The following is a 13,036-nucleotide window of genomic DNA, read 5'->3' on the forward strand; positions in this document are numbered from 1 at the left end:
TATGTCATATATTCGATATCAATTTCAAGTTAAATTAGGTTTATCCCTCTCTCTCTCTCTTTCTTTGCGATTTGAAATACATATTTAATACTGTATTCCATATCCATCACTGGAATTGACTAAAAATTTCATTTTAATGTAACAAAAAGTGTATTCCATTTTGCAATTGATTTAAACTACTTTCGTTAAAAGGGATAAAATAAAGTCAATTTGGAATGCTTACTCCTCCATGTCGCATGATTCCTAATTTTTTTCTCAGTGTTTGCTCTACTCCCATGTATATTGCAATATTCCAATGGGCTTTTGAGCATGATAAATGTTCGTTATCCTCATATTCCTAAATATCCTATTTCATTTCAACATTGCAATTAAGTATTAAAGTTTGAATGAATCAGAAATCGGGAATATAATATTTACTTTTTAGATACAAATATTTACATTTATAAAGTTCTAAAATGCGTTTTGGCTCAAAATTCTGGTTTTGTATTGTGATCTACATTTTCTAATGAATTAAAAAACAGTTCTCCGTAAACAAAAGAGTCATGCTAATTTACAAAACAGAATAAATTCACTGATGAAAATCAATAATTCAAACAAAATTCAAACTCCTCAAGAAATAAAACAAAATGATAAATGTTCGTTATCTTCATATTTCATTTCAACATTGCAATTAAGTATTAAAGTTTGAATGAATCAGAAATCGGGAATATAATATTTACTCTTTAGATACAAATGTTTACATTTTTAAAAATCTAAAATACGTTTTGTCACAAAATTCTGGTTTTGTATTGTGATCTACATTTTCTTATGAATTAAAAAACAGTTCTCCGTACACAAGAGTCATTCTAATTTTACAAAACAGAATAAATTCACTGATAAAAATCAATAATTCAAACAAAATTCAAACTCCTCAAGAAATAAAACAAAATAAAATGCGTGATAATAAAAGTGATATATACTCTTCAAAAAAAGAAACGCATAGTAGAATTTAATGACAAATTGAACATAAATATTATTTAGTAAAATGATGTATTGATAATAAAGAAATGTGGTTAAAAATAGGTCTACAATCTAAATGTTATAACTACTCAAGAATTTAAAAATCATAGACAGTTCAAGGTCATTAAAGATCATTATCTGGTATCCCCCCCCCCCCCCCCGCAGTAACAAAGCATAGCCTAAAGCAGCCCTAATGGAAGCAAATGAGTGTATTAAAAACTGTATAGGTATACTCTCCCACTCTAAATGTAGAGCTTTGGTCAGCTGTTGCAGAGTCTGGGGATGCGATTGTCTTTGGCAAATCATGCAATCCATTTTGTCCGATGCATGCTCAATTGGGTTTAAATCTGGCGATTTAGATGAGCATGGTAGAAACAGGTTGCTGTTGCTTTGCAAGAATGTCATTGTCAAACGAGTCGTATGTGGCTGTGTATTGTCAGATTGAAATACGGGTCTAGGATGCTGCATTCGAAAGGCATGTGCAAGTAGAACATCGTTAGAGTGTCTTTATCCATCAAAGTCCTTTGAATATGAACCAAATCAGTCGTACTTTTTTGTAACACCGTTTTCCATATCATTACACTACCACCACCAAATCTATCAACGTTCTGGAGGCAGTTTCCTGTAAAACGTTCACTACAAGGCTTATGCACTCTTAAACTTACAAAAGGCTTAGCGATAAAAATTCTAGACTAGTAGCTAAACCAAAATGTTCAGCGGTGTTGCTGTGGCCATACTCTGTTGGTCTGAGATCTTTGAAGCCGATATTTGTGGTGTTGTGGGGTCAGAACAATGGCCTGGATAATCCTCTGACAATAATTCCAGCATTCCGTAGTAAACTGCTTACGGTCTTATTAGATATGCTGTAGAGTTCAGGGATAGCTAATGCTGTAGATGACGTCATTGTGAAACATTCACGGAAATAACGCAAACTACTGAAGCGATGGTGCTGCTGATGTCACGCGTGGTCTGTCATATTTTTGGCTAACAGTGGATGTTCCATGCTGAAGGTATATGTTTTATAGGTTAGATATGGTGCTATACCTAACATTAAAACTTACTGCAATTGTAGACTGTGCTACACCTGCTTCCAGTCGCCCATTTTTCTTTTCGTGATATGCAACATTCAGATGCAAACATTTTTAAATATCGTCAATTATCAGATAAAACCAGAGTGAAAATATCGAGAAAATATCGAGAACCCCAGCTCTTTGGTTCCTTAAAGAATTGCATCAGAAACCAACAAATGAAAATTAAGGAAAAAAAAATTTTTTAGTATTTTGCAAAGTCAGGTCTTTTTGTCTGTGAGATTTGTAGAGTAGCTGTACAATTAACAATTGCGTTAAAAAATAACGCATTTTACTCGAATGAATCATATCCGTCTGAAAAAAATTGTATGAAAAAAATATCTTACTTTTTTCAGGGTATTTTCCCTATTATGCGTTTCTTTTTTTAAAGAGTATATTTCTTTACAATAAAATTAAATTGCGAAACAACAAAACAACAAATGTGACAAGTATGACGTGTACATGTAGATTAAAACATGAACATTAATTTCTGATAAACTGTTATAAAACATGTACAGATCGATAATAAATCTGACTTGCATATTAAAACATGAGATTAACATACCAAGGATTGAACTTATTTTTATTTGAAATTAAACTCCATAGCGAATTTTTTTTTTTGTCTTCATTGGATAGGGAGAATTATTCGATATGATTCAGTATCGTAATACTTACTCATCAGATAATTTTGTTATTTAAAAAAAATGAACAATTTTAGAAGAAAAAACTTTAAAACTTTGGACATAGGAATTTGTATGTGAAATGCAATTGATGAACATTGATAATTGACTGAAAGTTAGAATCTTTATTTTGCAAAATGAACTGTTTTACTCATGGCTCTAGTTTAACTAGCTAATTCCCCGCTTAGGGAAAAAAGAAGAGCAGGCGCAGGCGACTTTTAATACAATAAATTTAAAAAACGGGGCAGGACACTTTGAGAGGGGCGAGAGAGGCCATAGGAAGTTATGGTATAAAATTTCATTGCAAAAGCTCAAAAGCTTCTTGAGATATCGTGACCTTTTGACCTCAAAATCAAAAGTGGTCTTCATTAGGCCACAGGGAGTTGTTATGTAAAATTTTCGAGATGTCGTGCGGAAACGAAAGTGTTACAGACAGACAGAAATACAGACGGACGGATGGACAGACAGACAGACAGACCCAAATTAATATCCTCCACTTTCAGTGAAAGCGGGGTAAAAAAAAATGATTTACGCCTTTCTGACAACAAGAAAAATTTATGTACATCAAACTATAAAAGTGAATAAGATACAATTAGATTCAGTTGCCACAATTATACGTATAACCAGTGATCTGAACTTCAAAGAATAAATAAAGCATTTCATACAGTTACATGTAAATTACAACAAATAAACTTCAATATACTTTTAAAAAAATAATAACGGGTATGTTGTGAAAAGAGTTAGCGGGTTGAGACTGCTGAGGGGACCTGCCAATTTTTTTTCCGAAAATTGTGGGTTTTTTTTTTAATTTTGCTGTTAATATTATTTGGAAACAGCCATTCAAGGTCCGACGGGCCCTCAAATGTATATAAAAAAAACTGCTGTCAAAAATGAGAGTAAGAACTTGATCCCCAACCCTTCCCCACAATTATTTAAGAATGCCCAGTTGATTGATCTTTTCTTTCTTGTGTTGTTGTTTATTAATGATTTTTTTCTAGATATTTAACCACTCAAAAAAATACTACATGCATGTGCCTGCACATTATGTTATCATATCTATACTTTTTAAAGTTATTTTGATTGACCACATGATGAAATGTTAAATTCCGTATTGAGGCTTTATCTGCATATGAATATATGTACTAATGTAAAAATAGGTGACAGTATTCTATTCTCTGTGACATGATTCTTGCATTGTGTAATATATAGATGTGCCTGGAAACTCAACATAATTCCGTGCCGTATCCCTGCCACATATCTGGTCATTACTGCTATGTTCTCCGGCGTTTTGTTGAAGACATCTTCTTTTACTAATGTAAACGATCAGTGCAATAAGAAGAAATGCTCCGAGAAGTGTTGAAATAATGGTTATGAGGACAAACGATGTTTCAGATAAGCCTTTTTCTGTAGGAAAAAAAAATACATAGTAACTCAATATGTACTACGTACTGGAAACACCCTAGACAAAAGAATATAATTGAAGAAAACCACAGTTTACAACAGTTAAAGAAACGATTAGTAACAAGTTTTTTTTTTTTCTAAATTAGTCTTTCAACGTTTCTACATACAGAAAAACCCTAAATATAAGGTGAATCATTGTTAATCCATTGATTATTATTATGTCGTTTGCTATCAAGGTGAATGTATTTTGATTAATTGTAATTTTAAAAATTAGTACATATGTTTTACATGTTCAACATTTATTATTTCTCTACGAAATCAATTCAATAGTGATTAAGGTTATATGATTACACAATAAAATACCTGTCAAAAGATACACTGAATGTGTACATAAATTAACGTATTCAAAATTTAGCGCAATCGCAGGGTATGGAGTGGATGGCGTAGACATGAATTAGCGCTACACGTAGCGCTAAAAATAAAAATTAAAAATAACTTATTGTCTTGTTTACGTAAAATTTTAATAGCTTACTCTAAATAATTTTAAACATTGTATTAGATTATTGCTGTTCAATTAGCGTTTCCACCCGGCTGAAAATAGCCTTTAAGTTTTTATTGTGCGGTCATAGTTTGGTGTTGGGCATTAAATTACCGTTTACTAGTAATTAAAAACAATTAACTTGTGATTTTCTAGTCCAGGAGGATCAATATTGTGTAATTATGTTAGAGTACTATAGTGTAATTAATACCGTACCTGCATGTACATTGTTGATGTTCACATATATAGAGTATGCGGGTAGACACAGTTGGATTAAATGGTCCAAGTGACAAGTGCCAATAACCCATTTTATATTAAAATTGATGCTCAAAAGTGAATTTGAAAAAAAAAATCACATTAAACTTGGATATGTATTTACATACATAGGCCTATTTTCTGTTAAAATAGATGACAAAGTCGGACTCGGTGTTCAAGGCAGGATAAAATGGCAGATCGAAGCAAGTAAATGAAAAACATCATATCGTATTCATTTATTAACGGTAATCATGAATTAGCGCATCGCTGTCTGCGCCAAAGCCGATAAAATATGAAAACCGCTTCTTTAAGTACGTATACAGTATTCAGCTATATTGTGAAGTTAGACCATCACACTTGTATTGTTCCTTTCATCAAAATAGTGATATTTTACTTGAACCATCTTGAAATCCAAACGACTTTCAGGATTTAATTGTTTTCCCTTTTATCTTTGTTTTTAAAAGAATTTTACAAATTCAAATATCATTTCGTTTGAGTTTTTGATTAACAATAACTAATATGTAGTTTTTGAAGATCAGGTCTTTCACCAATCTGTGGGAATTCCAATGGGTACTAATTGCGCCCCCCCCCCCCCCGTTAGCAGACCTATTTTTGTATTCATATGAAGCAAAATTTATTCAAAAACTTCTATACAAGAAGAAGAAAACACCTGATGTGGACTTCAACACGACATTTACATTGTAAATATATCGACGACGTGTTATCAATTAACAATAGTTACTTCATTCATATGTCGACTTTATATTTCCAAGTGAGCTTAAAATAAAAGATATCACAGAGTCAGACACATTTATTTCATATTTTGATATTTTTTCTAGAAAATTGGTAACCTAACAGCAAAACTTTATGATAAACGTAATGACTTCAATTTTTGAATTGTCAGTTTCCCTTACTTATGTGGCAATATACCTTTATCACCTGCAGATGGGATTTTTGTCTCCCAGTTGATTCGACACGCAGCAGCATACTCTATGTATGAACAATTTCTAAAACGAGGCGAGCTATAGAAAAACAAGTTGATAAAACAAGGATATCAACAGTCTCGTTTGATGTCATCATTTCGCAAGTCTTATGGTTGATACAATGACCTTGTCAACAAATACAACCTATCAGTCAAATGCTGACTGACGTTTTTCATACTAATTGTTAGGTCATTATTTACAAACTGAATTGCCTACGGATTTTTTCCGTTTTTCCCGATCATGACAAGAAGCACACGGCGGGTGTGACCGGTCGGCAGTGGATGCTTACTCCTCCATGACACCTGATCCCACCTCTGTTGTTTTTGGTCAGTGTTTGCTCTGCTCCCGATTTGTATTGTCTAAATTGACTTTGAACTTGAATACTATTTGTTGTCTCCATATTTCGTTCCAAAATTTTCCTCATTTTAAAGAAATCAGAAAGATTCTATTAACTTTAATCGAAAAATCTGAATGAACGTTACAGAGTATCCCCCCCCCAAAAAAAATGATAATAAAAACTAAAACAATTGAAGTAAATTTCAATAATATATATTCCTTTTTGAAGTATAAATTTCTGTAGGGAGGCTTTTTTTAAAAAAGCAAATATTTTGTCAAGGACTGTAATTAAAAGTATCACTCCCAGAGGTGTTGAAATAACAGATATAATGATCAGGCCTGTTTTGGATAATTCTTTATCTGTGGAAAAATTACATTTTCATTCTTAACATATGTCTGTTTGTTTCTGACCGCACTCACATGAAAATCCTTAGCTAAAAGAATACTATTGCATTAATAGTTCTCCACTGTTCTACATATTTTCCCAAAGTAAATGAAATATTCAACTTTTTTAAAAATAATAATAATAGTAATAATAATGAAACAGATTAAAAAGCCAATAATTAAGCAAAATCTCAAAGATATTTTTTTTCTCATAATATAGTTAAACAAGATATTCCCATGAAATGTGTGTATGTTGCTTTGAAAGAGAATGTCTTATTTGTTTCTTTTAGTTATTAAATTATAAAAATAGATTTCTATTGCTACTGTTAATTACTGTAAGGAGAATATTGATAACAAAAGTATTTTGTAAAGTTTTTGAAGGACCTTACTTGATATTTTTGATTCTGATGCTGAACTATAGCTACTAGTAACTGAAAAACATTTCAAAATCAATCTATAACTATAAATTGCAGCCCTTAATAAATGAAATCTTTATGACCGTTTCCTAATATGAATTTTAATTACCTCTAACACAAAAGATTCCTTCCCAGTCTGGCTCACAACCAGTCTCACAAGTTCCATTCTTGGTATGACAGGGTTTACCCTCTTTGCAATGACCGCAATCAAATACACAGTTAGGACCATATCTATAAGGCTTACATTCTGAAATGAAATAACATGGGATCAATACTTTGGTGAGTATATTAACCGATTAAAGAAGAATATATATTACATAATAATAATAATATTATAATAATATTATATATAGAATAAATGGCAAAAAATAATCAAAACAATGTTAAAAATATAATTGATGCATGAAACAAGGCAATCATTTTACATTTTTTTTAGTCAAATTTTGCTTTTAATTGTCAGATACATTACACTGGTAAGGAATTGGAACTAACATCAGGAGGACACAGTATACAAAGTGTTCGGCTATTACAATACATTTTCTAAATCAATAGAAACTCCCTCAAAGAAGATTATCAGTATAAGAAACATAATGTACAATTATACCTAATATAAAATAACAGGAATATAAGTATATGAAACGGTGTATGTGACGGTGCATTATGTTGCCCTGTACATATTATCGGCAGCGACAGTATATACCTACGTACCAAACGTTACTGTACATACTGTTGTTACTTCGGTATTATTGACACCTGCAACAACATGTGCCGAGGCCACAAACTTCCACCCTCCCTCCTCCTCCCCAACGCAGAATGGGTAATAATAGGTACATTACATATCGTCATATATTGTCTTCTCCTTATAACAAACAAATAACAAGAAGTTGATGTTACACGGGTTTCTACACTTACGCAAACGTCTCCATTGGGTCGAATTTTGACTGACATGTCTAATAGAACTGGAATACCATTATTTTAAAAAGTTTTTTGACTAAAATACAAATTATTCGTTTTATTAAGATCAATACAGAGGCCTCATGGCGTCTGTGACCGTTTGAAAGAGGATGCTTACTTTTCCATTTTTTGGGGGGCATTTTTTCATATTATGTATTGCTAATCGGAATTATAAAAACTGATCACTTTGTTATATGCAATTCTTTCAGGTATTTAGTACGTGTACATAATTTAGCGTATATTCTAAATTTAACGCAGTCTCTGGGTATGGAGTTATTGGTGCAATCATGAATTAGTGCTATATATACGCGTGCCATATATCGTATTTATAAATGATTTCTAAGCGGTATTCAGGAATTAGCGCATTGCTGTCTGCGCCAAAGGCTCTAAAATATGAAGCCTGCTTTTTTTAAGTACACATACAGTAATTTTACTGAAATGATATGGTTGCCTTGTTACATATTCATATATATGGCTATACAACTGCAATAAAGTTCAATAGAAGTCCATAGATACACGATGTACTTACTTGTATAAACCGTATATATCCTTTCCTTTTGTGAACAAGGCAGACCAGGGACACTGGATCTGCATATTAAAGTAGATTCCGTGCTACCTGACAATAGCATTTATATTGCCATTATGAAATAAAATATTTTAACAAGAGTTTTAATCCTGCATAACATACTAAAATTGCTACTTTTTATGGTACAACATGGAATTTTCAGTCTATTGCAATACAATCTCATTATACTTAACTACAATAATTCTATATAAAGCGACAGCTGATAGGTCTTGACACTCATTAGACTGAGAAAATAATATTTCATGTATACCGACAAGAAACCCTTTCGATGAGAACACTCTCACGTTTGGCTAAATCGGAATTATCGTTGTTGGCCCGAGAATACCTAACAGACTTCAAAACCTACATGTCTCTAGTTAATTCCAGGTAAGAACTAAACATCTGATAATCTTGGAAAAAAGTTTCAACGTAGAAAAGCTCGAAACTAGGAAAAACTTCTTTCAGAGACAATTTTTCTTTCAGAGACATTTTTCATTGAAAGTGAATGAGAGAAGGGTTCCAAATTTAAAGGCTTGTGTTTATTATAAAAATTGGCTTTATTTGGCATAAAAGGCACTTATTTTATGGATATTTGGGAGATATGAGGATTTATTTAGCCAAGCAAAATCTTACTCCGCTCTGTTGAAACCTGCGAATAATATGATTTTTCTTGCATGGCTTAATAAATCTTGATATCTGCCTTACGATCGTGGACTAATGGTGATACCGGTATGTCATGATCACGCCAAACGTCATCGTTGGAATATATTGTTATTCCTCCTTTAATTTGGTCTATGGATGATTGCACACTTATAGCGCCATTTACAAAATCTTAAAACTTCACAGAAATATCAATTACCAAATTTTCTTCTGTATTCGACATATATTTTTTTTTCTAAAATGGTCACTGTTGCTTAACAACCTGAGGAAATACGAAAATCTTTTTTTTCTCAGTAACTTCTTATCCAATCTTTTAGAAACATTGGGGTTATTCTTTGCATCAAGTGAAACTACTTTTTGCAGAAAAAAAAAATAATAATAAAATAGAATAATAATAATTTTTCACTCTACCGGAACTTAAAGGGTTTATTTTTGACTTTCATTGTTCTTTTAAATGTACTTGAGATTTCATGAGATGAAGGTATATGTGTCTCTCTATGTTTGCTGGCTTCATTGATACCAAATGACTGCAGTTGTCATGAAAACAAACACGGGTAAATTTCTGAAACTTAAATACTTTAAAATACAGTTGTTTATTCTCTGCTCTCAACTGCAATATTTCATGCAAGTTTGGGGTTTCAAAAGCAAGGTTTCTAAGAAGAAAGAACGTTATGGACCAAAATCGGCCGTGTCCCCAAATCTGATGAAGATTTTTTTGAAACATGTCTAAGATGTCCTCCTTTTAATTCAGCTTGATTTTTGTAATTATCTCAGATCAATTTTCCTACAAAGCTAATTGGATATAGACAGTTTCTTTGGAAAATAACACTATGACGTTATGACGTCAACCTAGCGACGTTACGCAAATATGAGGGTTGTTGGAAAGTTCGTTATATTACTTTCAAGAAATATTACAAGAGGCCCATGGGCCACATCGCTCACCTGAGCACATTGGCTAGGAAAAAGCACAAATCATTTCAGTATTGAAAAGTTTAAAGGGGGGGCTAGGATTTTGAACTACCTGAGGATGCTTCCATATCAATATAACAAATGGCTTTGCTGTTCTTGAGCAGAAGATTTTTAAAGATTTTTTTCCTATGTATTCCCTTGTTAAAAATTTGATCCCCCATTGTGGACTCTCCCTACTTCCCCCCCCCCCACCCATCATTTGAACAAACTTGAATCTACACTACCTGAGGATGGTTCCATATCAATATGACTAAACATGGCTTTTCATGTTGAAAAGATTTTTTCCTATATATTCCTATATGTAAAAAAAATTGATCCCACATTGTGGCCCCACCCTACCCCTGGGGGTTATGATTTGAACAATCTTGAATCTACACTACCTGAAGATGCTTCCATATCAATATGACAAAACATGGCTTCGCTGTTCCTGAGAAGAAGATTTTTCAAGTTTTTTTCCCTTTATATTCCTATGTAAAACTATGATCCCCCATTGTGGCCCCTAGCTACCCCCAGAGGTCATGATTTTAACAAACTTGAATCTACACTACCTGAGGATGCTTCCATATCAATATGACAAAACATGGCTTTGCTGTTCCTGAGAAGAAGATTTTTCAAGTTTTCCCCCCCTATATATTCCTAAGTAAAATTATGATCCCCCATTGTGGCCCCATCCTACCCCAAGGGGTCATGATTTGAACAAACTTGAATCTACACTACCTGAGGATGCTTCCATATCAATGTGACTAAACATGACTTTGCATGATTTTCACAGTTTTTTCCTACATATTCGTATGTAAAACGTTGATCCCCCATTGTGGCCCCACCCTAATCCTGGGGGTCGTGATTCAAACAAAGTTAAATCTACACTATCTGAGAATGCTTCCATATCAATATGACTTAAGGCTTTGCTGTTCTTGAGAAGAAGATTTTTCAAGTTTTTTTTCTTCTGTATATTCCCATGTAAAAATTTGATTCCCCATTGTGGCCCCAACCTACCCCCGGGGGTCATGATTTGAACAAACTTGAATCTGCACTACCTGAGGATGATTCCATATCAATATGTCTAATTGTGACTTTGTTGTTCTTGAGAAGAAGATTTTTCAAGATTTTTTTCTATATATTTCTCTGTAAAACTTTGATCCCCCATTGTGGCCCCACCCTACCCCTGGGGGTCATGATTTGAACAAACTTGAATCTACACTACCTGAGGATGATTCCATATCAATATGACTAATCGTGACGTAGTCGTTCTTGAGGAGAAGATTTTGAAAGACTTATTCCTATTTATTCCTATGTAAAACTTTGATCCTCCATTGTGGCCCCACCCTACCCCAGGGGGTCATGATTTGAACAAATTTGAATCTACATTATGTAATGAAGGTCTAACATAAGTTTCAACTTTTACAGCCCAGTGGTTCTTGAGAAGAAGATTTTTAAAAGATACCACCAAATTTTCACTAATTCTTAATTATCTCCCCTTGAAAGAGGATGTGGCCCTTCATTTGAACAAATTTGAATCCCCTTTACCCAAGTATGCTTTGTGGCAATTTTGGTTGAAATTGGCCCAGTGGTTCTGGAGAAGTCGAAAATGTGAAAAGTTTACAGACAGACGGACAGACGGACGGACGGACAGACAGCTAGACGGACAGACGGAAGACGGACAAAATGTGATCAGAAAAGCTCACTTGAGCCTTCGGCTCAGGTGAGCTAAAAAAGAACAAATTTTCTAATATAAAAATATTTATTTTGTTGATGTGTAAAGTTTCATTCTATTCGATTTAACAGAAATCAATTTTCTTAATTTTAAAATCAACATGTTTAGTATGCCCGGAGCTACATTATAACGTCAAAAACATTGCGTCATGGTGTTTTCAGAAAATTCTCCCTTTACATTTCACACAGTTTGGTCCAATAGCCACTTATTACAAACGTTTCTCTATCAATTTTTATTTATTTTGCTAACAATCATACCAGTAGCATAGTTTAATTTTGTTTGTCCATGTTTTATTATATTTTTTTTACCGCGTAACTGTGCATTTACAAGATCAGCAACTGTGAAGCGCCTTTCTCTTTCCATGACTTTACCAACTCAAATTTTTACAGATAATCCATTTTCTCACAGACCGCCCTTGTCTGATACAGAGTTTTAATCATTCGAATACAGCCTCTATCATTTATACACATATGCACAAATCGCTTTTGACAATTGCCCCCTACAATATTTTCAGAGTTTATTCTGAAGATTTCCAGAGTACAACACAAAATTTTGTTATACCTTTAAAGGTATTACAAAACATTTATTGACTATGTTCTCGGGCAAAGTGCGTTTTGTCGACCCATCGAACGGTTAAATAACGGCCTCAGAGTGAGTCAAACAGTTTGGTATTTGGGTCCGACAATATACGTACAAATGAAAGATTAATTTATATGATTTTAAAACAAGAGAGAGAGAGAGAGAGAGAGAGAGAGAGAGAGAGAGATGCATAACGCATATTAAATTTTAATACACTAGTACGTTTATTATAAGTATCCGATTATTCTAATTAAAGCAAGAGTTTGATTTTTAAAAGCTAGACTATTTTTTATGCGAATTACTTGTTTTGTTTTTAAGATTGCATTAAAACTTTTAACACTATTTTATAGAATGTCAGATTCCCTATAAAATTTTATGAGAAAGCATTAAAGATATTTTCGAAAAGTATATGAAATTTTAATTAATAGATAACATTGAAAGGGCAAATTCCCCAACCCATCCTTTCCAACGAGTCGCGGCGTCATTCACGAATTTATCTAAACAACATGTGTTCTCAAATGCTCGAATCAAGTATC

The sequence above is a fragment of the Saccostrea echinata genome, unplaced genomic scaffold (assembly GCF_033153115.1).
Source record: "Saccostrea echinata isolate AGI-Se365-2 ecotype Australia unplaced genomic scaffold, CSIRO_AGI_Sech_v1 ptg000016l, whole genome shotgun sequence".
In the NCBI taxonomy this organism is placed as follows: Eukaryota; Metazoa; Mollusca; class Bivalvia; order Ostreida; family Ostreidae; genus Saccostrea; species Saccostrea echinata.